Below are 25,854 nucleotides of genomic sequence, written 5' to 3' on the forward strand. Positions count from 1 at the left end.
ATAGTTTTTGGATGATCTTCAGCAGAATCTTGCTTGCATGTGAAATCAATGACACTGTTCTGTAGTTTCCACACTCAGTTGGGTCACCTTTCTTTGGAACGGGAACAAATATAGATCTCTTCCAGTCAGTTGGCCAAGTGGTTGTTCTCCAGATTTCATAGGGTCACTGTTATAAAATGGGAGTGACATCGGAGTTGAAGGAAGACAGAGAAGGAGGGGATGAATGATGTATATTGTTTTGAAACAGACGATGGAAAGAACTGTTTAAAAGGGATATATGATTGGGTATTACCGTCATGACAGGAGTCCAGAATGAAGGCTGCACAGTGGAGTGGACTTGAGGGGGAAGGGGAATTGCGTAACAATGAAAGAGTTTTCCTTTTACTTTTTAAGGAGAAGAGTGAATTGGGGGAGGGGGTGGGCAGGGAGAAAAGTGCAACAATGAATGAATGGAAACCCTAAGACTCTGTAAACTTTCATTAAAATTAATAATAAAAAAATATCTTAGGGGTAGGTTTGTTGTTGTTAAGTGCTGCTGGGCTGGTTCCGACCCCGTGTATGAGGGGTGACGCACTGCCTGGTGTTACACCATTCTCACAGGCATTGGTGTGCTTGAGGGGAAAGCATAAACCCCCTTTTTTTATAAACCCCCATTAATACCAGAAGCAGAAGCAGGCCATAAAAATTCTTAGCTTAAGGCAAACATGAATGCCTCAAGTAAAGTCTTATCTGTCCTTGCAAAGTAAAGAATTAAGCAGTGTCTACGTGGCACAAAAAGAGTAAAGGCAGGCAAAGTAGCCAGCCCGTCAAAAGTCAACCCACATGACTGATCCCCCGACCCACCAACCATGATCTCAATCTCCCCGCCCCGACAGTGGCACCCAGGAAAGCCATAAAAACAATTGTGGAGGGGAACTCGGAGCTTTTTCCCTCACCACCTTCCTAAGGAAGGAGAAAGTCTCCACATGTGGGTATACTCTGGAATAGAGTGCTTATTTGTATTTACAAACGTGTGGATTATTCTTTTGAGGGGCATTTCATGGGCAGAACAGTGCTAAACCTACTGATGCAGTCACTGTGCCAACTCATCTCACGCAGGGTCATCCTTGTCTTTGCCGACCTCCTATTTTACTAGGTGTTCTTCTCCAGGGATGTCCAAGAAGATGGTAAGACACATTTTGGTCATATTACCAGGATGAACCAGTCCCTAAAGAAGGACAGTAGGTGTATAGAACTACTAGAAGGATGAACACCTACACATGGGGAAAAAACAGAAATCTAGCCTGAAAATCAACAGCTCTGCAAGGTCCTGGGTCAGGAGGTGGGTGGGTGGCCCGGAGAGAAGGGGCAGGGAAAGTTGGCCAATGGAGTAATGAAAATATGGTGCAAACACAGCACTGAGCTCTTAGAATTATTCTTTGTACTACCATTACCATTAATTATCATGCACAGATTGCAGAAGGAGAAGGTACCACCTGGCATTCCATTCCCTGCTTGACGCCCATCCTCTTGGACGAGTCTGTAGTGTTGAGACCATAGGGTGATCATTTTTGGACAAAGGGCCCAGAAACTTCTCCCTGGCTCCATTTCTCCTGTGTCCCCCAGTTGCCCTGAGCCTCAGGGGAGATAAGCCTTTGCTAAGTCAAGCCACTGACCTCCAGCCAATGAGCCTCTCTAATAAAACATTTACGGTGAGTCCATGAAATGTTTAAATACCACACTTCATTGCTAAAAGTGAGGCAGAAGTCTGCACCTTCTGAGAACAGATTTTTCTGGTACAGAAAGGCATTTTACAGATCAAAGCAATGGAATAAAATAAATATGACCGTGAGAGGCTGAGAGGAGTGAATTCCACACGGGGAAGAGGGTCTGTGGAGAACAGGGAGGAGGGGAGAGAAGCCAGCCCATTTCCTGTGACTTAGTTATCTAACATTGCTACATGACAGCACAGGTGCTTGGCTTCAACAAACATTCACTCTTACAGGTTGGGAGGCAAGCAGCCCAGTTCTAGGTGCCAGCTTGAGGGGAGGGCCTGCCCTCCGTCTGTGGTGCTGGAAAGTCCTCCTTCAGTCAGGAACTCTAGGCCAGGTGATCCACAGAGATGTCCGTATGTCCTGACCTTCCTTGGTGTCAAGTGTCTTAATTCAAAAGGATGCTCTCCACTCTTGATAAACCGAACTACCCTGCTCCTAGTAAGTGAGGCAGTATCCTAACTCAGGTGGCAGGTCTGATACAGTGTAGAGGGAGTTTCCCTGGGTGTGGCCTACAACACCTTTCAGCCTACATGGAAGAGAAGAGAGCAGAGAGAGAATTCCCCCGCACCATCAAGAAAAAGCACCAGGAGCAAAGTGCATCCTCTGCACCTTGGGACCCTGTGCTGAGAACATCCCGGACCCAGAGGAGGATTGATGACAAGGAACTTCACCGAGAGATGACACAGAGGGAAAGCCCTTCCCAGGAGTTTGGACTTCCAGTCTCTTAGTCTGTAAAAGTGTAGATTTATTAGAGTCATCCGTGTATTTCTGCTCTAGCAGCACTAAAGAACTAAGGCATTGAGTAAAATCCATGCTTGTTTGTAAACCAGTTTTTCCAATTTTTCTTTGCCGTCATCTGCTGATGGACAATGGGGTTGCTTCCTCACTTTTTGGCCCCATTTGTGACTACTGTGAAAAGTGCTGTAGTGGACACTGGTGCTGAGGCTGAAGCCCTGCTTTCAACGCCCCTGGAGTATACACTTGGGGGTGGGATTGCTGGATGGCGTGGTATGTTATAACTCATGCTGCTAACTGAAAGATCAGTAGTTTCAATCCACCGGCTTCTTTTTGGGAGAAGATGGGCAGCCTCCTTCCATGAAGACTGACATGCTCAGAGATCCAGTGGAGGACTGCTCCGAGGCACAATCAGCTCAGGAGTGAAGGCGCTTGGTAGTGGTCTTGTTTAGGGTGATGCTGTGTTTCATTTTGAAGGAACCGCCGAACTGTTCGCCACAGTGGTGATGTCGCTTCAGGTCCCCTTCATCATCACACTGTTCACCTGTGAGGGGTGGCGGGTGCAGACCTGAGAAAGGTGGAGGCCTGTAGCCCACCTTCTTGTATCTGCTCCTCCTGTGTCTGGACAGACAGCTGTCTTGGAGCAGAAGTGCAGGTGCTGCAACTAGATGAACTTATCCTATCAGGACACAATGGGACCCAGAAGCACACGGGTGGATGCAGGGAGGGGCAAGGGGAGTCTTAGGATTGGGGACCCAGAGGGGAGAGGCAGGACGAGCAGGGCTGTGCTTTGACCCACTTGTCAAGAGTGTGACCAGCACCAGCATTTTCAGGGAGCAGTGCAACATGAAAGTGCAGTGGGGAAATGTGGGGCTCCTTTGCAAAATGATTGACTGCCTTCAATATGGCAACATCTAAGCATTAACAGAAGTTTGGGCCCCTGGCTTCAGTCAGCCTACCATGACCGCAGTCCCAGCCAGGAATGACCACCAAATCACGTCATAGGATGCACTTCTCAAGAAATATCCCCTAGGGAGCTATGGTGGCAAGAAACTGCAATCCCAGAGACACTTGGTTAAAATCCACCAGATGCTTCACTGGAGAAGGCAGGGCAATCTCCTCCTGTGCCAATCAGAGCCGATTCCACAGCATACAACAAGGGGAGGGGGAAGTCCTCTGACCCAAATGGCACACTTGAGGGGGCTGGCAGAGCCCCTGAGATGCCGGGAGGGGAGGAGATTCAGGCAGAAGCAGCTCGGCAAGTTGTAGTTGCTGCCCATTGCCAGGGGGACAGCCAAGACCTGGAAGAAGAGGAACCTGGATCCCAGCTTCTACCTCTACCCCTTCCTCTTGACTGAGAGCCTCCTCCCCACATCAGGCTTTGGGGACCAGGGGTCCCCTCCTTCCCTCCACCTTAGGAGCACTTCGTTAGACAAGAGGGAACCTGCCAAGACCCACACACACACCCATAGCTCCCAACCCAGTGAGGCAGACCCACTCGCTGCCCATTCATCAAGACAGTACCCACCCAGATGCACACAGGACAGCCCAGCCCAGATGGACCTCAGGGAGGGGAGCCTGACTCCCTGACCAGACAGAAGCCCTTCCACCAGGTCAGCTCAGCTAGAACCAGCCACTGCCCAGCAGCTAATTCCCCAGGGAGGCCATGGCCTTCGGCTTTCTCTGATGCAGCCACATCCGGACTCCTAACAAGCACCTTTCATGACCCATGAGCTCACACTGGGCCCCCGCCTGCTCAACCCGGTCAAGAAGAGGCTGAGGCAGGCACCCCCAAGACAGAGGGCTGGAGTGGCCAGAATCTGTAACAGCATGAGGGCTGGAGGCTCTGGGGACCCTGGGTACTGGAGACCCCTTCTGGGGGACATTTTTCCTAGAAAACCCAACTATGGGAAGCCAAACTTTATACCAAATATTGTATGAAAACCCTTGTTCAGGAATTGAAGGAATTACAGATTTATAAGTTAGGATTTCTCTTGTGGCAGATCATAGAAAAGGAGCTGTTTGTTCCCTGCAGACAGGAGATGGCAAGGGCCCCCCTACAGAGGGAGTGTCACTTCCTGAGCTGGAGTTCACCCTGAGGCACTAAGGCAATCCTTAAGGGTATAGCAAATTCTTGCATTTGTGAACCCCTCCCTCCTGAGACAAAGGGAAGGTTTTCAATAGAAAGAGCTTGGCTTCATTTGCATTGAATTCTTTTTGTGATTTACTTCCAGATAATTTTCAATAAAGAAACAGAGAAGCTTGGCTTGGGGTCTTCAGTTGAGAACTGCTGGCCCCTGTTTTATGCTCTCAGCTCTATCTCATTCCTGGCTGTATGTCTCATTATTAATAATTATAAAATTACTTTACCCTCGGTCTGCAACACCCAACCCCTGGTTACCTAACGCTCAAATCCCAATTAACCAGCACAGTCAACACTCCAATGTCCTCCCAGCTGCAGAGCGTCCCTCTCCAGTCCCTCCTTGCAGGTCTAGCCCCTCCTCAGCTCACAGGCCACCTACAGATGGACATCCCATGTCCACTCTTCTCTCTGATTGACAGGCCCCACCTCTGAGTCCATCCCCACCATCACCCCAACCAACCCTAGCCCTAACCCTAACCCTAACCCTGCTCCAGACCTCAAACAAGCAAGTGCTCCCCATCTCACCTCCTCCCTCTGCATGTCCATAGCTCCTGGAAGCTGCCCAGGTCAGCTGAGGGGTCACGTCTCCCGGGGGCCATCTCCATGATGCACCTTCACCCCAGGGTATACTGCTGCTCCCCCAGCCCTAATTCCACCCTCCTCCCTTGGGAGACCCATCAAGGGTGGGATGGGTCTGTGACCACTGGCTCTTGCTATGAACTTGGGCTTCCACTGGGCAACACTGCCCCCAGGGAACAGGTGGTCAAGTCAGACGAGGAGAGCTGCTGGCAACTCATGGGAAAAGGGGCCAGCAACATTGCTTACCACCCAACAGTGCCAAGGGCGGTCCCTGCCAGAAAGAACTAGCAACAAAAATAGCAACGCTAGACGGTCGATTCCAGCTCCCAGGGACCCCGTGTCAGAGCCAAGCCAAGGACCACAGTTCTTTCAAGGCGCCTCTGTTGTTGTTGTTGTTAAGTGTCTTCTGGTCAGGTATGACTCCTACAGACCCTGCGAACAACAGACCTGCCCTGTCCTGTCCTGTGTCATCCTCATCGTCTCTGACACACGTGAGCCATTGCTGCAGTTACTGCATCCATCCACCTCATCGAGGAGCTTCCTCTCCTTCACCATCCCTCCAACTTTCCAAGCAAGAAATCCCTTGCCAAGGAATAGACTCTCCTAGCAACATGCCCAAAATACACGAAAGACAAAGCTTTATAATATTTTTTGTCTTTTTTAAAATCAATTTTAATGAAAGTTTACAGTCTTAAGGTTTCCAGTCATTCTGTGTTGCACTTTTCTCCCTGCCCACCCCCTCCCCCCCAATTCACTCTTCTCCTTGAAAAGTAGAAGAAAAACTCTTTCATTGTTATGCAATCCCTCCCCTCAAGTCCACTCCACTGTGCAGCCTTCATTCTGGACTCCTGTCATGACACTAATACCTAGTCATATGTCCCTTTTAAACAGCTCTCTCCCTCATCTGTTTCAATGCAGTATACATCATTCCCCCCTTCCTTCTCTGTCTTCCCTCAATCCCGTTGTCAGTCCCCTTTTATAACAGTGGCGAAGATTTATAATCTTTGCCTCCAAGGAGAACTCTGGCTGCACTTTCTCCAAGACATTTTTGTTTGTTCTTTTAGCAGTCCATAGGATATTCCGTACTCTTCCCCACCACCACAACTCAAAGGCATCAACTCTTCTCTCATCCTCAGTCATTGTCCAGCTCTCAGATGCACAGCAATTGATTGAAAAGACTATGGCCTGAATCAGGTGCACCTTAGTCTTCAATCTGATATTGCTCCTCAGTAATTTAGAGAGGTCCCCGACAACAAACTTGCCCAATGCAATAGGTTTCCTCTTCTCCTGAATGCTTGTACCAGGGGTGTTGATTGTGGGTCCAAGTAAGATTAAATCATTAATAACTTCAATCTTACACCCGTCAAGGCACATCTAAGTGAGTTCAAACTGTTGGTTTTCAGTAAGTGAGCGCTTAACTGTTTGCTTGTACCCCCCAGGACAAAAAATAAAGTTCCTGTCCAAGATACCAGCATTGCCTGGGTCCGGAAATCATACCGTAGAGTCCCTCCTGGCACAGAGCCTGGCATACAGCAGGAGCCACGTAGACACATGTCTGTGAATGCCCACAAGGCAGATTCATCATGACAGGTGGAGGGATGCACAGAGGTAACAGCCCCAGGGGTGGGGGTCAGGTCCTGTGTAAAAAGCCCACTCATACAGATGAAAACACTCTGAAAAAGTGGGGACAGCTACACATGGGACATTGCTCCTCCTTGGTGAACTTGGCCTTGCACCCTTGACCAAGCCCTCTATCAAAGTTGAAGCCACACCCATCCCACAGCCAGTGCTTCCCCTTCTAGGGGATGCTGCCTGCTCCTTTCTCTTTATCTCACCTACCAGGTGGGATTCACGGAACCCCTTACCCGGCACAGAGAAGACTATGCACCAAGCGCCAGTTCAGCTTGGCCCCTCTTAGCATCTGCCCCTTGATCCTCAGTTTCCCTTCGTGAAAATGGCCTTGCTACTTCCCGTTAGTGTCAGTTGAAGTGGACAAGGAACTGAATGTAAAAGGACCTTGCAAACTAAAGCTCAGAGTCCCCAAGGGTGCCCACTGGTCCTGTTAGGCTCACTGGGCCTAGCCCCTTCCTCCCCAGGACCCAAGACACCCAACTGTCCACTCTGGCTGAAATCCCAGATCCCTGCGGCAGCTGGGGACTGTGTGGGAGTCAGCAGCCCACCGGCCGGTGCTCAGGGAAAGGAAAGAACGAAGCAGATGGCTTGTGGGTAGGCTGGTGGCACAACTCTTGTGTGGGTGGTCTACACAGACTTCCCGATGCTGTCTCTTCTGCACCAAATTGGAGGTCACTATGGGAAGCATTAGCCTGGCCCAGGAAACAAGGTCATCATGATGCTTTCCTTAGTCAATGCCCTACTCTCTCCCCATTTCACCTTTGCCCCATCCACCACCCTAGATGGATGAGAATAGCCAGTCATCAGACGATGGCTCTGGGAGCACAGGGACTCGTAGTCTGGCCAGTCTTTCTTCATTCTTCCCCCACTTCACTCTCTAACACTAGCTATGTGTGAGTTACTCAAGAACATTATTAGGATGAGAGGGAGCATACATGAATTAATGTGTAAGTGAATGCATGTATACGTGGATCGATGGGTGAGTGGGTTAGGTGGATGGATGGATGGATGGGTGGGTGGGTGGATGGATGGATGGATGGATGGATGGATGGGTGGATGGATGGATGGATGGATGGATGGATGGATGACTGAGTGCATAGGTGGATGGATAGATGATAGATGAGAGAATTGATACTATATGTAGTGTGTATCCACTTCCTAAACAACATGCTTCCAGAAACCCTATGAACTTTAATAAATGTCGATAGTTGTAGAGGGGCTTTAGGACTTTTGTTCATAGAGTCACTATGAGTCATGCTTGACTTGAAGGCAATCAACAACAACAACATAAGTGGATAGATAAATTGGGGAATGAGTGCATAGATGGGTGGATAAGAATCAATGAGTGGCTGGACAGATGCCTGAATGAGTGGGTAGATGCATGGATGAATAATGGATGGATGGACAGATGGATGGATGGATGGACGGATGGGTGAGTGGAATAGATGAATGGATGAGTAGATGGTTGGATAGCTGGGTGCATAGATAGATAGATGGAGAAAAGACAGATTGGTGGGTGATAATGTATGGATGTACTATATTTTAGAGGATTGATGAGCAGGTGAATTAATGGACAGATAGATGAATGGATGGGCAAATGATGAATGAACAAATAAGAGCATGGAGTAATGCATGACCGATTAGATCCATGGATGAGTGGGTAGTTGGATGGATGAATAAATGAATGGTCAAATTGATGGGTAGATGAATGAGAGGCTAAGTGGATGGATGGATGGATGGATAGATAGATAGATAGATAGATAGATAGATAGATAGATAGATAGATAGATAGATAGATATTGGGTGGATGGGTAGATGGATGGGTGACCAAGTAGGTAGGTGGATGGGTGGGTAAGTGGATAAGTGGATAGATAGATGGATGGATGGATGGATGGATGGATAAGTGGTTGAGTGAATGGGTAGATGGATGGTAGATAGATGGGTGGTTGAGTGGGTAGATGGAAGGATGGATAGATGTGTAGACAGAGGGATATGTAGTTAGATGGGTGAACTGCTGGCTGATAGATAAGTGGGTGGGTGAGGATGAGTGGATGGGTGGGTTAGTAGGTGGATGGACATACATGCATGGATGATTGCATAAACGAATGGACAGATGGACAATGCTGATACCTCAATGGACTACAGTACGAGCATGAGCTGAAAAAGTGGGAGGTGAGCAGAAGCAGAGCCTGGGCCGAGAGCCCGGGCGGGAGGCTGAGGACGGCCAGCCCAGGCCAGCAGGCCCATCCCCGGGTGAGCCAGCAGCCAGGAGTAATTAAGGCGGTGTGCGTGTCCCTGGAGCCCCGGCCGCCCTGTCTTCATTACCGTGCTGATGAGAGAAGAATCATCAGAAATAGAAATTGAAGCTTTGAGCAGCTTCCAGTCCTGGCACTGCCACCTTCCTGAAGCCTCTCAGCCCTGCGGCAGCGCAGCCCGCGGAGAAGTGGAGAGAAAAGTCCCCGAGCTCAGAGCCGTGCAAACTACCTCCTCGGCCCTCCTCCCCCCACCAAGAATCCTCAAAATGCCAACTCCAGGCGCCCCCAGGACCATCCTCAGGGTTCAGGGGTGACTACTGACCCCCGGGCTCCCATCCTCTTAACGAACATCCTCATGTCTCAGCTCACCTGAGCCCCACACAAGAATGCCCCTCAGGTCTCACCTCCTCCATGTCTAGGTGGGCTGAGCAACACCTTGGCCAAGGGCACTGGCAGCCAGAGGCCAAGCTGACCCCAGACCCACTCACCATGGCCTTCATAAGCATTTGCTCAGCAGCCTGTGGTCAGTATGCTGACCCTGGAGGAATTAGTGCTCCCCTGGTGAATGGGGGCACTGAGCTTTCCACACTCAGAGGTTTCTGTGTCGGGAGCAGGAAGGAGGCTCAGGAGATCGACACCATGAGCGAGTACCCGGTCCTGGATGCCTCGCAGACACACAAGCTCCTCTGATGCTCACACACCTGAACACACGTGCAGCATCCCTTGTCCCAGGTGAGGGGGGCGAGGCCCAGCGAAGTCTAAGCACCTGGCTGAGAGGTGGGTGGAGAGAGAACCTACAGGAGGGAGTGTGGGTCCCATGGCTTTGACCTGGAGGACTGGGGATCTAGGGGGGCCCCACCCCTGTCCTGGCACCACTTGCCTCTTCTCCAGACCTGAGGAGCAGACCCCTGGTCCCCTCTGAGGCCCCTAGGATTCAGAATTCTCCTACCGGGATGCCACCATCCTCTGTTTCTACTCTGCCCGTCTCCCTCACCTCTGAAACTCTGAGTGGGGCACCTGGTGTCCAGGGGGACAGCTGCCCAGGACCCTTCCGGATGGTTAAAAAAAGAGGACAAAAGCTGTTTTACAGCAATCAGCTGAACTTGAGCCGGCTCAGGGCTCCCTTGGTTGGTGACCCAGTTTCTCAAGGGGGGATTTTTGTGTCAAGTAGGAACAAATTAAAACACATCTGTCTTCCTTCCAGAAGGGCAGGTGGCCCAGCAGGGACAGTGAAAGGTCCTCCTTTGAGAGCACGTGGCGCTTAGTGTTAATTCTCAGGGGTGGCTCATCCAGAGAGAATGGGGGGGGACAGAGGAGCAGGAAGCTGGGGTGGGAGCTGCCACTGCTTCCCAGACCTCCTCACACCATCAAGTTGGGGGACCGTGACCTACAAGCAGTCCCTGCTTCCTCCCAGCGTCTCATCAGTGCCCCTCAGTCCCCATGGAGCGAACAGTCCGGGGCAGGCCTGGCAAGGATCTAAACTCAGTCTACATCCTTGGACCCAGTCCATGTTCACCTCGCCCTCACCTCGGGGCCCCCTCCAAGGGGACTAGATGGACAAGGGGCAGGGCTGAGGGCAGCAGGGCCACCAGCCGACTCCCAAGGTCCACAGATCCCCGGAAGAAACACTGGAGCCAGAAAACCAGGAGTCATTGTCTTCACCAAGTCTGGGAACTGTAGCCCAGGAGGCCAAGGCCCAACTGGACACCGCAGAACAGAGCAAGGTGGGGTCACCCAGGCTCCAGGCCTCTGTGCAGACAAGAACCTCCCAGCACACGCCTGCAGGTCCAGGCGACAGGCTGTACCCATGCCTTCCCACCCCCACGGAGTGGGCATGGGCTCTGCTCACCCTCCGCGGTGCCTTCCTCTGTCCCCTCCAGGTCCTACTGCCCATCAGTGAGCTCATGGCGCCCCTGTGTGGACACTCCCTGGCTGCCCCACTCAGCCTGGTCAGCCACTTCACGGGCCAGTAAGTGCCTGAGGCAGCAGGGCCAGCTAGAGGGGCTGAGGTTCAGCCAGAAGACAGACCATCAGCCTCTTCCAGGCCTTGGACAGGTGACCAGGGGCTGCCCTCGGCCCAGCACACATGGCCCAGCCTCCAGCTTCTGGGGCCAGCTGTCCACAGCCACGTCTCCACAGTCAGCCTGCCAGAAAGTGCCCTCAGCCTGTGACCACTGTCCGTGCCAGCACGCTCGGCCACATACACGGGGACAGCTCGTCCAAGTTCCAGGAGCCCAACCACAGTGCTGGCCAAGCAGGGCTGCCCGCCTAGGAGGACACTTGGCACTGCTCCTGTCAGGACACACCAGCTTCCCATCAGCCAGCAACGCTGCCCCTCCCCCACCTGCCTGGGAAACCTGGGTCAGCTGTGGCCTTGGGCACGTGGTCCAGAGGCAGATAGGGCTGGCACCCCTGCTCCCTCACCCTCAATCTCGGGTGACTGACGTAACAGTGTGGACAGAGAGCATCTGATGGACCTCTGTCTTTTCCACCTATGACACTCGGTGTGACCCTGGATAAGAGTCCTCTCCTGGCCAGGCTCTGGGCTGAGTTCTGACCCCCAGCAGCTTCCCTGGGGTGGTGGGTCCCCGTCTAAAGACTGGGCCAGTGGTCCCCTCTCCTGCACAGAGCGGAAGGTAGATGGGCAGCCGGGAGGACCCCGAGCAGGGTGGGAGGGGTGGTATGGAGGGAGCAAGGGCTGAGAGGGCCAAGCAGGGGCGTGGGCCACGACCTGCCTCTGAGAACGCTGCCCTCGCCTAGGGCCAGCTGTTTCCGTAGGGAGCCCTGATGGCAGGGGGGTGATCACTGAGTTCAAGCCCACCAGCTCGCTCCACGGGAGAGTATGTGGGTCTGCTTCCATGAAGATTCAAGACCTGAGACTCTACGGGGCAGCTCAACTGTCCTCCACAATCACAGTCAGGAGCAGTCTGGCAGCAGGAGCCAACTCCTCGGGCCCCAGCCCAAACCAGCAGGCCCTGCCCGCCTCCCCTTCCTCACAGGGAGAGGGCACTCCCTGCCGAGGGGCCTCCATGTGGACAGGAACGCCCCTCAAAGGCCTTCACAGTCCTTGTCCCATTAAACTAGTCTGTAAACACTGGTGTTGTGTCCTGTGACCTCGTCCTGTTGTGAGGCATCGTTGAGTCGGCCTCATATACTGCGCTCTGCCCAGTCCTGTCCCATCTCACAGCCAGCGCCCCGGTCTCTCATCCCACTGAGGGCCTCCCTCTCCTCGCTGACTCTCCACGTTTCCAAGCTTGAAGGCCTTCTCCAGGTCCCTCTTAACGTACTCAAGTATGTGAGACGTAGGACACACACCCCCCCCCAGTCTCCAAGGGGAACCCTGCTGCACTACTTCCAGGACAGATGTGTTAGTTCTTTGGGCAGTAACGTGGCACATCCTGAACTCCTCGCCAACACCACAACTCACAGGTATCGGTTCTTCTCTGGTTCCAAACTGGACAAGGACATGAAGCAATTGGGAGTACCACGGCTTCCACCCTTGCTCTTTCGCACTTTCAGAGGGCTTCGGCAGCTCCGCCCCTTGCAGTATGTCGTCATTTGATTGCTTGTGTGCTGCTCCCAAGGTGTTGACCGTGAATCAAGCAGCTGGATCCCTTAACAGCTTCAATCGTTTATCACGCCACAGCCGCTGGTCTAGATGGGAGATTGTCCACACTAAAGGCTGTAGCCTGGGGCTTCTTTAGTATGTTCTTCAAGGCTCTTCCCCCAGCAAGGTTGTGACATCTGCATTTCTTAGGTTGTTGGCGAGTCTTGCTCTAATCTTGATACCATAATCTTCTTCACATTATGCAGGTTCTCCGTTTACTTGCTCAGGACACAGATTGACTAGGTGTGGGTAAAGGAAACAGCCCTGACCCACACTTTCATGATCTGAAGTCATCTCCTTGTTCTGTTCACACAACTGTTCATTCACACAAAGGTTCCCCAGGAACAAGTAAGAGATTCTAACCCCGCTGGAGTCTCCCCCAGCCCACAGGGACCCTGCAGGACAGAGCAGAACTGCCCATAGGTTTCCAGACTGGGAAGGGAGTGTGTCACAGATGCGTCCTACCTGCATGTACCATCCCTTTCCAATCTATATGCAGAATAGGTCATTCAGGAGGCTGGACGTTATGGGAGGAATGTGGCGTAGGATAGGACATATTCCCAACTCTTCTTCATTGCATCATTGGGAGGTTTTAACCCTGAACAACGGCTGTGTTTGTTGTGAGTAGGAACACGTGTCTGTTCTTTTCTAGACATGAGCCCAGAAGCCATCGAGGTCGCTGCTGAGGCTTAATTCTGACACATCACAACCTTACAGGACGGAGAACTGCCCCGCACGCAGGCTTTGCAGCGCTGTGAGTCTCCACAGTCGCCAACAGCCATGTCGTTCCTCCGAGGAGCGGCCGGTTCTGTTCAAACCCACAACCTTATGACTGGCCTCACAGGGCTTAAACCACTGTGCCACCAGGGCTCCTTATTCCAGGCACAGGTGGGAAAAGGTGAGCAAAACTCTGGTCTTTTTCAGAAAGGCGAAGATGACCGCCCATCTTCAGCTCAGCCCTCCGAGCTCAGGAGGGGGGCGCTGGCGGTCCACAAGGCGCACAGGGTGGTGTGACTGATGGCAAACATTTCAACACCCCCACTGCCCACTCTCCACCCAGGGAAGCGCGAGCCTGACCCCTGCTGGACATGCTTGTCCCTGCGCCCTGAGGTCTTCAGTGGGGGCATCCTGCCCCCTAGTGGTCAGTGGTCATTTCTGCAGTGTCCAGTTCTAGGAGGGGCCCCTCCCGACTTCTCTGCCGCATCCGTGGCCATGGTGGGAACCAGAATGACCACCTCACCGCAAGGCCTCCCTAGATTTGTAGTGATGGTGTAGGAGGCCACCAGCCTTTGCACAGGAGCCCCAGAGTCAACCCTCAGCTCCCAGAATCATAGCTTCCATGATAGCCAAAGAAGGACAGATTCTTCTCACAGACTGACAGCCTCTGTCCTCACCACCCAGAGACTGGGGGACACTTTAGTCTTTGCCAGCAGCTGCGCCACGGAGGATGGTGCTAAGGAGATTCTGCACAGAATTCTCTCCTTTCCCCACAGAAGCCACCCCGGGGATTTGGGGGTTCAGTGCTGATGCTTAGCAAAGCGCTCTCTGTGGAGGGCCGTGGCCAGCGCTGGGCTGGGTGGGGGCTGAGCCAGAGGCAGCCCCCCTCTTCACCTCCCGGCAGATGTCAGCACCTCCAGTTTCTAAAATGTCCTTTGCCAGCATCCTGGTTTCTGTGTTCTGCCCGCAGAGTGAGGGTGAGCTTGCCTGTTTCTACTGCCCAGCTGGGACCACAGACACACGTGGCACAGGGAACGTGACTGGTCTGCACTGGGAGATGCCCCAGGCAGAGCTACACGTGCGTCCTCCAATTCTGGGGAGCACCCACAAAGGCCCAGCCCTCCTCAGAGGCCTCCCCCAAATCCAGCATGGGCCACTCCCTGTAGTTTGTGTCCCCAGACCGGCAGGTCAGGCAACCGGAGAGCAAAGTGCAGGGACGTCTGCCAGATGCCTGTCTGCAGGCTGCGGGCGGGACACCCCCTCAGTCTCCTGTCCATCGACTGACTGGACAGACTGCCACATTGTGGAGGGACAGCTACTTTACTCAGGGTTGGCAGACTAAATCACGCCCAGCCACTCTGGTGACCTAGCGGTAAGGAGCTGTGCTGCCAACCCAAGTTCAAGTCTGCCAGGAGGTTGGCTCTGACACAATAGCAATGGGGGGGGGGGAACCCTTCATTAGCAAGTGCCCTTCTAGTGTGTAAGGAAACCCAGCAGCTCAGTGTTTGAGCACCCAGCTGTTAATCAAAAGGTTGGCAGTTCGCCTCCATCCCAAGCAGCTCCTCAGAGGAAGCCGTCGCTCTCTCCCGGCATAAAGACAACAGCCTCACGTGTCCTGTGAGGCAGCTCTACCCTGTCCTGTGATGAGGTGTCCCCGGGAGGTGAACAGACTGAAACGGTGCTGAACAACCACAGACCCGTGTGATGGAGCCTTCTTGGGGCACAAAGTTCAGCATCACAGCGACCTTCACGTCAGCCAGCCTCAGGCACACCCACGGGATGGTGCTAGCCACGAGCTCGCCCAGCCCTCTGAACTCTCCCACACGTCTGCCACAGAAGAACAAGCTTTTATGAGGCCAAATACGGCTTCGCTCCTGCCTCCTGGGAGCCACCTCTCCTTACTGAGTTGCTGTTTCATGATACTTGCTGGGTGGCATCAGAAATCTGGGGTCCTGGCCACGTTGCACCTTTGCTCCCAGGGATACAAAGGCCCTGGCTTCTCTCTGGGGACCCAGAGACTCGAGGGTGGCCCAGCCACCACCCAGGGCATCACCTGAATAAATAATCCCCCCTTAGCAAAACCCTCACACAACAGGTAAAAGAGCAATAGAAAATGAGTGTGCCTTTACTAATACTTCACAGCCTAGTGGCAAGAAGCTGCACTGCAATCCCAGAGGTGCACGGTTCTAATCCACCAGATGCTCTACTGGAGAAAGATAGACAATCTCCAACGTACCAGTCAGATGCGATTTGATGGTACACACACAAAATAAGAAAAGAAAAACTGTTTTTAAAAAAATTATACTTCAAAAGGGGGAAGTGTCCTGTGACAATGACCATGGAAGGAGGACTCCTGCGGCTGGGACTCCTGAGCCTCTTTGGGTGGGAGGACAGTTCCAAGGAGGAGCTCTAGGAACCTAGTCTATCAGGAGTTGTGTTGCAAACACAAAGGCAGAGTCAGTCACTCAGGAGGTTCTAATCCATCAGCAGCTTCAAGGGAGAAGGCTGGGCGACCTCCTTCTACGGCCTTTATAGGCTTTAAAAACCTGTGGGAGGTTCGGTCAGCTCCGATTAGAGTCTGGGAGCCTCATCAATTTGACTGTGGTTTATCTCCCCACCCTGCACTCTACAGCTGAGCCCCACTCCCTCCCTGTAGACTAATAATGCGACCTTGTATCAAAGATGACCTTCTCAACGTGTAGGAAGGAAAACTTCAACTGCGGTCCTGTTGGCTTTGCTCCGAGTCACAGAATTTCCACTTACCCTGTTCTGTGTTCCTCTTTTCTAGGACGTGCTGCTGAATCAAAGTATTTCCTCTAAGACGTTTCAGACCCGGAAGACCAGCCCTCAGTTAACTTAGGCGTCTGAGACCCAGGAACACGCCCTCCACGAGGAGCCTGGGCACCCCAGGTGTTCCTCCTAACAACCTTGTGAAAAGAGCAAGGAAAGCTTGGGAGTGGCCTTCTCTGACCTCCACTATCTCCACAGAAGGGGACTGTTCCCGCCAACAGCACCCACAACACAAAGCCCATTCCCATGAGGTCAGTCAGACATGCCCCCTCTGCTCCCTCACCTCTTTCTTCTCTTCCCAACACCAATCTTACTGCTCTACAGGATCCAAAATCTGTTGCAATAGCTCATAGGACTGTATTAGGGACGTCAGAAGGCTTCAGATTGAGAGGGATATGATCACCCAGTCAGGACAGCTTCTGAAATGTGCTCACAAGCGCCTCAGCCTTGAGCCTCACAGCCTTAAAGCAAGTGTTAAGAAGCTCTCAGCCCTTCCGGTTATGGGTCTTCCTCCCTCACTCCCAGTTGTCCAACAAACCTGGGCAAAGGCTCTCAGCTGTGGGTCCACGGGGTAGCAGTCCCCAGGCGGGCTCTGCCTCCTATCAGCTCTCGGGGTCTCTGCTGTAGCCTCTGGCTGGTGCTGCAGTAGGTCTGTCTGGTGCAGCAATTTCTAGCCCCAAAGGGTATGCACTGCATGCCTACTTCTTCACTGATCCACACGGTAAAGTTAAACCCAATGGCTAAGTAATCTGGAACAATATGCCCTTGACACCACCAACCTTGAAAAAAAACAAACACAAAAAAACCCCACCAAAACACCCCACCACCAACCTTTAACTCTGCTGTGAGCTTTCAGCGGCCAGGTCCGCGACTCCTCTCTGACCTTCCAGAGGGCAGCCGTCTTGAGAGGACATGTCCTGTGATAACTAACACCTGAGCAGAGCGATGTCAACTTGAAAGCAGGGACCCTGCAGGCGTGTCCTGTGAGGACTCAGCCGCTAACTCAGAACACATGCCTACCGATTTGCATAATCTCGCCTTTTCTGAAGAGAACTTTGGTTTCCCTTCTCGAAGTGCTATATGAACATAGGCTCTTCCCCACATTCTTCACTTACCCTCTGACTAGCTCCTCCGAGCCTTCCCTCATTCCTCCTGCCTCCTGTATGTGGTGGTGGTTGTGTATCACAGAGTCGGAAATGACCCACAGCTGACCCTCTAGCAGGTTTTCAGAGGCAGTAAGTCATGACTGCTGTCTCTCCTTCAGAGCGGTTGCTGGACTCAGCCCACGTGCCTTGACTTGGGCAACACAATTCCTCACCACTGCGCTTCTGCTTCTTCCACCCCGGCCCCTGACTCCACAGAAGAACCACATTTTTCTAGTAATATCTGTGTGGCCTCTTTCTCTGATCTCTTACTACTGTAGGGCAAATTTCACATTACTGGTCTAAGGTTTTGTCCCCAAACTTCTCATCCATGGAACCACCTCAGTGCCTCCCATCCCACTGTGTCCTGTTCAAAGTCCTGACCACCAGCTGCCAGAGCATCATGAGTGGACGCTGCCCCACCTCAGCCGGCTCAGACCAGGCCGTGTGCTGCACAGAGAGACCGTGGGCTTCTCCACCTGCTCACCTCTATCCTTCTCATGAACACTCGAAGGCTGATGCTGCTCTGTCTAAAATCTCATGGGTGTTAGGTCTTGGCAGTGGACATAAGGCCAAGGACTCAAAGAAGGGACCACAGAAAGAAAGGAAGCTAAAGAAGCTTTATTAAGGGGTCTCCCAGGCAGGATTCCTTGGTCTGCAGAGAGAGAAACAGGCAGAGGGACAGACCAGGGAAACAGGGCGCCCTCAAGTGGATTAGGGCAGGTTTTATAGTGAGGGTCTTTAGGGAGGGAAGGGAGGGACATTCCAGTGTGGTGAATGGGGAGTGGTCTTCTAGCCAGGTGAGTGGTCTTCTAGAGAGGGAAGGAAGGGCACTCCATGGTAGTTGAGGCTGTTCACTTCCTCTGTTGACATGTCCTCGATATTCCTTGAATCCTTTGTTCTCCCTTTGACCTTGGTTGGGGTTTGACAACGGGTTTTTAAGTTTTGCGTTTGTTGGTTTTGTAAGGAGTCCAGTCTCAGGGGTTCCCCCAGTTTCTCTCAAACCCATAAGTCTCTTCTTTTCTGTGATTTGAGTTCTGTTCCACAGTCCGGCCCCACAACCACCCCAGGTCAGGAACCTTCAGTTGGGATCCCTTTCAGAGCAGCCAGCCGCGGTAACGGGCACCACCTAACTCTTCTGGTCTCTGTGTCCTGGAAGCTAGAGTTCACGTGGTCAATTTGTCCTTTGTAAAATCTTATGGTTTTTAAATTTTTGGTGTAAGCTCATTTTCATGATCTGTGAGCTGGATGGGATAAAGACTTGGTGAAGAAGCATGTTCTCGGCAGAGCACACCCCACTGGAAGGTGCTCTATCAGCGGGAGCTTCTTCTGGTGCCAGGGAACCCTGGAGACCCAGAGGGCAAGAAGTTACACTTGCAAATCCAAAGGCACAGAATTCAAATTCAGCTGCTCCAGGGGAGAAAGATGGACAATATCCTCCCACGTGATCTACTGCCTCTGAAAACCCCCTGGAGGGTCACCTACCTCAATGGTACATAACAACCTTCTGTCGCCAATGGTAAAATGCAACTCGAACCAGTCAATCTCCACAAAGAAGCACTTAGCCAGGGCAGAGGGACCAGGGACTGAGAGGAAGGCATCTCTGACACTGTTTATTGGCTCTGGTGGTTCCATTCTCTCTGCTCCTGTCAACCAACCTTTCTCACGTAGCCGGCAGAAGGGAAGACACAGCAGAGAATTCCAAGTCGAGAGCTTCCCATGCCATGTGCTCCAGCTGGAAGCTACAAAATACACACACACACACACACACACACACCCTTTACCCAGGGGCCTCGGAGATCCAGCAGGTTCGATTCCAGATGGCCACAATATACATCTATCTCAATAAAGCCAGTCACAGGAATTTTTGGTGCAAACAAGTTAGCACTATTCTGTAGCCTACAGAGGAGCCCTGGTGGAGCACTGGTTAAAGAATTTAGCTACTAAGCAAAAGGTCAGCAGTTCAAACCCTCTGGCTGCCCTAAAGGAGAATGATCAGGCAGCCTACTTCCAGCCTGGGAAGTCTTGGGGGACGGTTCCACCCATCTTGCAGGGTCTCTGTGTCCCCATGGATGTGATGCTGTGCGTGTGATTGGGTTTTGAGGCAGTCTGTGAAATGTGCAGTGGCATGATGGGAATGTCTGAAATATCATGAGACTGATGGAAGGGCTACCAGCATGAGGTAAGACATGGCACGGGCTGCAGAGAGAGCCTGCTCAGCGCAGGTGACCACAAACCTTCAATCTGTCACACACACACGCCGCGTTTCTGAAGAAAGGAGAGCATAACAGAATTAGGTATGTCTGTGGTGTGGTTTGGGGCTGTAATTTTATTTCCTTAGAAGCTACAGCTACGGGATCATTTCCTTGACATCTCCTCTATCCAGTCTCCCAGGCATGTTACCTGCACGGAGCCCGAAACACTGGCTTCTCCATCAGCCGTAATTAGAGGGTGGCAGTGACCACAGGAAAGTTCGGTTACCTCGTGCTGCTGTAACAGAGACGCCACACAGAAATGATCTTTCTTACAGTTTCCCTCGCTCACACACTCGTCACCTTCAAATTCATTTCCACTCAGCGGACCCGCCATCAGGTTTCTGAGGTAAATCACGCAGCAGGAGACTGCACGGCTTTCTCCCTCAGAGCCACTGAGGATTCAAGTCACCAGAGAGGTGAAGCCTTGGGCTGTCAGCTCAGTTCCCAGCGGACGACCCCACAGACTCCAGCCTTGGGTGCCAGCCGTGGAGGGGCCTGCTCCCTGTCTCTGCTCTGGATGACCCCACCAAATATCCAGCCTTGTGTGGAGGGGGGTCCTGCTCCCTCTCTCCACTCTGCAGGAAGGTCCTTGTTTCCTCCAGCACCTGCAGGCCCAGTGGTCCTTGGCGGTCTCCATGTGTCCTGGCCTTCGCCGTGTCAAGGAGCGTCCTCAAGCAGAAAGTCAAGCTCTGAAGAACACACTCTGCTCCTGACCATTGGAGCCTGGTGACCCTGGGGGGCCCCTTCCCGGCTAACTTTCCTCCCTTTTCACCTCTCTGGGGTAAAAGGTGCTGTAGGCGACGCCCTGAACTCCCCTCTGGCCCACACGCAGGGCAATGACGGAGCTCTGGTGGTGTGGTCCTAGAAAGTGACACGCAAACCCAAAGGCAGCGTCTCTGACGGTTCAAATCCACAGGAGAGAGATGGACACCTGGACACCTTCCTGCAGGACAATTTGCAGCCTCAGAAAGCCCACTAGCGGGTCGGTCATGAGGCAGTTCCTACCGGACGGTGCTGAGTTTTCCACCCTAATCTTGCACTATTTGGTTCCTCAAGTCACAGGCTCATTACACAGCCTCCACGTTCAAGCATCACACACACATATTTGGGGGATACGACTATGACAAGTGCCTTTGTAAGATGTAGTCCTGGTGGCTGTCCGTTTTCAGTGCAAAGGTGAAGGGCCTCTACTTCAACCCGAGGTTCCTGTAGAGCCCCACCTCCCAGCGTCCTCAAGCCTCTGCATCAACGTGCTGGAGTCTCTGGTCTTCCCTCCACACCCAAGGGAAACAACTGCCCTCAGCTAGACAGGGCCCTGTACTGCTTGGCTTTGTTGCTGTAACTAATAGCCCTGCATCTCCAAAATCCACTACCCTAGACTGCTCCCAGCTCACGGGACCTCCGTGGGGTTTCTGAGACTGTACACTTGTAAGAGAGGAGAACGCTTATCTTTCCAGGAGCAGCTGGTAGATCAGAACCCCTGACCTTTTGGTTACCAGCCCCGTACAGTATGAGTAATCCCACCAATACTGTTTATTTTTCAATGGGGTGCAGCTGAGCCCCCTCACTGTCTTCTCATGACCCAGCCAGGCCGAAGGGACAGTACCTACATGGGATGTGATGCACTTGTGGTTATACAGGCGCGCACACACACACACACACACATCCAGTAGTCCACCCACCCTCTTCCTCAGTTCTACATCTGAGGCTGATGGCCTCGCCACGCCTTTTCCACATGATCCTCCACATGGAAGTCAGGCTGTAAAAAGACATCTAGCAGAGGGAAGATTTGAGGTGAAATATGAAAATCGCTGTGCCAAAGAGCATTTTTAATTAGCACTTTGAAGACAGAAATGTCTCAGGAGGATGTGAGCTTGAGAGATGTGCCTTTTTATTTCTCTTCGGGGTTATCCCTCCTCTGTGCTCCGTCAGGCGGGACAGTGAGGGTCGCCACCCCCCTCCGTCCTCAGCTTCTTCCTTTCTGGAAGCTAGAACCCTCCTGCCTGCCTGTTCCCCACCATGGGAGGCCTGTAGCAGTGAGGGCTTGGCTGGAGGCACGCAGTTCGAGAACACTGCCTCCGTCGGTCTGGCCGGCTTGCTGGCTCCCCTAGTTTCCTGTCTCTGCCTGTCTCCTCTTGCTCTGCCCCTCAGTGTGTGCGTGTGTATCCCCCTCCCCACCTCCCCCCTTCTGTGTCCTCCTCATCTCCCCCTCTCTGTCCCTCACTGTCTCCCTCCTGTCTCTCCCCCTCTTCTGTCTCTGTCCCTCACTCTGTCTCTGGACTCCTCCCCTCTCTCTCCATCTCTGTATCTTTCTCTTCTTTCCCTCTCTTCTCTGTCTGTCTCATTCTGTCTTGCTGCTGGTTGCTGTGTTTGTTGTCCACCACTGAGTAGGAACTGACTCACAGCTGACTCTGAAACCCCTGTAAGTTTTCAGAGGCAGTAAATTACATGGGAGGAGACTCCCCATTCATATTCTGAGGAGCAGCTGCTGGATTCAAACTGCACACCTTTGGGATTGCACCACAGCTTCTTGCCACTAGGCCACTAGAGCTCCCTCTTGTTGTGCGAGTACCCCGATTACCAGGAAAATGTCTCCAATGTACTCCTTAACTTTGGGTTCTCCCTCCTGCAAAGTAAGACTAGCGAAACAGGAGTTGAGACTTTTCTAGGCAAACATGAATTTTTATTAGGAAAAATACTTTGCAAAATAAAACTATTTAAAAAAAATTATTTGGTCATACAGGTACATCTTCCTCCCTCCCCCACCTATTCCCATTGTAAGACTATTGTCATCCACGCGGTTTCTCATCGGCCCTTCCTTTCAGAATGTCCTTTCTTTCACGCATTGCAGGGCAATATTCATTACCTCACCATTCTTTCCCCACTCCCCTCCCTCCCACTATCTTGATCCTATTACTACAAGGAGTTTATGCAGTATTTGTCCCTTTGTGACTGAGATATTTCCCTCAGCCTAACTTGAGTTCATTATTTTTCAATGCTGTGTAGTAGTCCATTGTGTGAATGCACCCCAGTTTCTCTATGCATTCAATTGTCAATGGGGTGCCTGGGCCTGGGCTGTTCCATCTCTTCACTGTTGTGAATGATACTGCAACAAACATACGTGTGCACAAGTGAAGCTTTTTGCAAAGGAAAACAAGGAGGGAAGTAGCAATGTTAGCCCATGACTCAATGGATAAAATAATGAGGGGCTTATAAATACTTAGGGGAGAAGAGGCTTCATGCTTATTCATAAGGGGAAACTCAAAAGTCATTGTTGCCAACTTGGAACCAACGCAGAACTGACCGCAGGATTTCTGACAGCTGTAAATTGGACAGGAGGAGACCACCCATCGTTCTCCAGTGGAAACCCCCAGAGGAGACCCCAGAGGATGGAGCCCCCAGAGGATGGAGCCCCCCCCAAGAGGCCCCGCAGCTCCCAGTGGACGACAGAACCAACGCTCTTTCCTTTGTAAGGGAAGGTGGGAAATCCCAGGAAATGGCTCATAGAGGAGTTTTGGTAATTGTGTGTCAGGCTTCTGGGTCAAGAGACATTGCTTATTATTGGATGCTGCACATGTGCTGCGTAGCAAGGTCTCTGGTTCCATTTCCCTGCATGGTAGAAAGCTTGACTTCCTGCTTGATACCATCTCTTGGCCAGGAGTGGTGTTTGGTACATGCCCCAGGAACTGATGTGAACTGGTCTCCCTTCAGATCAAGTTTTTCCACCAGGTCCATAGAGAACAAAGTCTTACCACAAGGGATGGTGTTAACAGATAAAAGTGAAGCCAATACAGGCGATCAGGAGACTTACTCCCCTAGGTCTGTCTCTCTCTCCTGTCTGTCTGTCTGTCTGCCTCTCCCCTTCCCTCTCCTTGTTTGTCTCTCTCTCCCCCCTCCTCTTCCCCAGTAAGTCTGTTTTGTCGTCTCCTTCCCCCTTCTCTCACTCTTTTTCATCTTTCACCTCTCCTTCCTTTTCCCCTTTCACCTCCTCTTTCTCTCTCTCCCACCCCTTCTCCTGCCCCCTCCTGTCTGTCTCCCACCCCCACTCCAGGGCCTGTGCATCCAGCTCCCTTCCCTCCCCGTTCTGTGCCTCTCTCCTTTCTCCCCCTTCCCCTCTGGCTCCCAGCTCCTCTCCTTTCTCTTTGGCCCCAGACAGCACTCTACTGCTTTATTTATTCTACAAATATTTATTGAGCGTCTTCCTGGTGCCAGACTCTGGGCATCCATCAAGGGAAACCTGCCTCTAGGTTGGAACATTTAAACCAATTAATTCCCCAGTCGCCTCCCATCAATCAGGACAGAAGAGCAGCCTGGGCGCTCTGGGGCGGGGGGGAGGTCTGGAGGGGGCCTCCAACCAGGCCCCTTCACAGGCACAAAGCCCTTTCGGTCCTTTTCAAAATCAAGATCCTCATTGACCCCTTCCTAAAGATTCCTCTAAAGCCAACATTCCCTGGCTGGCTTACCTTAGACCCTGGTGGGGCAAAGATGAAACATTCAGCCATTAGCCAAAAAGCCGGTGGGGTGGCTTGAGACCACCAGCGGTTCCGTTATCCAACCAGGAGAGCATGATTTGGCAAACTAGTCCTATCGAAATTTAAAAAGTAAATAAACCAATTCGTTGAGTAAACTCCACCTCACAGTGGCCATGCGGGATAGAGCAGAATTACCACACGCTTCAGGACCTCTCAAAGGAGCTGGTGGGTTCAAACTACCAACCCTCTGCTACCAGCCTACTGCTTAACCACAGCACTACCAGGGCTCTGCAGTTGTGACCACCCACCCCGTCCCCACTGGTTGACAGAGATCCAGTGATGGGAGCTGGAACTGCAAGGGGACAACTGGACTTTGCGTCCTCGGGCGTGTGCTGAGACCAGTGCCCTCGCCCAGTTACCTGCTGGGAGGAAGGTCTCTGGAAGGCAGGCGGCCCAGAACACTCTCTTCAGGGAAAGGCCTCCGGAGAAGGACATTTTTACTTTTTCCCTGTCGCACTCACGGCCTCCTTTCCTCCATAATTACTCTAAGTATGATTCCAGGCTTCTATTTTTGCCCAAGCTTTGTCATTCCTGACACATTTTCACCAGCCTCTTCCACTAAACAGGCCTTGAATGAATTTTCTGTGAGGGAAATTTTCACTCAGAGTCTTTCATCTCGCACTTAACAGGAAAGGCGCATTCTGATCAGAGAGGGTTGCTGAAAAAAGACGCTTCTCATAATTGCTTCAAAGAGAGAAGGGCTCTGGAGACGGTTTGAGCCGGGGGTTCCTGTCTGAAAACGCTGGCCTGGTAAGACAGCCCTTCTTCCTGCCCAGCTTTCTGATGCTTCTCTTCCCCTGTGTCTTCTGGTCCCCAGAAGACTGCACTTATCTCCTTCCCCACCCCCATCTGTCCAGGGGCCCCTCACGTTCAAGTTTCCAGATGCTCCAGCTCCAGCCAGGAGACCAGAACCAGTAATTCCTGATAGGATACAAGATTTCTGCACTCTTCTGTGAACTGTCGGGAAAAAGAATCATTTTCCTGTTTACATAAGTAAGTATACAAACAAGCAGCAGGAAATTAAAAAGATAATTTCCTGGTTCTTTGCCTTTTAAGAGAAACGGTGAAATATGCCCTCTTCATTTAACCTACTAGGGAGATTTATTTCAATAAATATGTGAGAGTAACTCGTAGATGCCATCAAGCCAATTATAACTCACAGAAAAGCAAGGGGCCAATGGAGCCTAACCTAGCCTGTGTCATCCTCACCTGTGTCACCTCCCCCTCCACGACATGCTCAAGCTTACTGCTGTAAGCCCTGGGCCAACGTGTCGCATTGAGGGTCATCCTCTCTGTTTCTGGGCTGCCCCCTTTACCAGCGTGGTGTCTTCTTCCAAGGACTGACCCCTCTTGAAAGCATGCACAGAGGATGTGAGATGAAGTGTAATAACCATCATCCTTGTCTCCAAGGCACACCCTGGTGTTGCTTCCTCCACATCAGATGTGTTTATTTGTTCTCTGGAGAGTTAAAACAAACTCATAATCGGCTATGGGCTGTGCTGTTAAACTTCCTAAAATCAAGATGAACCCCAAAACCTCTTTCAGAAAAAAAAAAAAAAGCTGGGAAAAAACCAAAGCTGAATAGAATGTCCCAAAGGTCATTAAGGGGTTTGTTGTGGTTTTCGGTTTTTGTTTTTTTAAAGTCCCGACAAACTTACTGGACAGGGTGAGTCTGTGGTCCTCCAGGGGGTAGGGGCTGTGAGAACCATGTAA

The sequence above is a fragment of the Elephantulus edwardii genome, unplaced genomic scaffold (assembly GCF_000299155.1).
Source record: "Elephantulus edwardii isolate Elephantulus edwardi_28Jun2011 unplaced genomic scaffold, EleEdw1.0 scaffold00401, whole genome shotgun sequence".
In the NCBI taxonomy this organism is placed as follows: domain Eukaryota; kingdom Metazoa; phylum Chordata; class Mammalia; order Macroscelidea; family Macroscelididae; genus Elephantulus; species Elephantulus edwardii.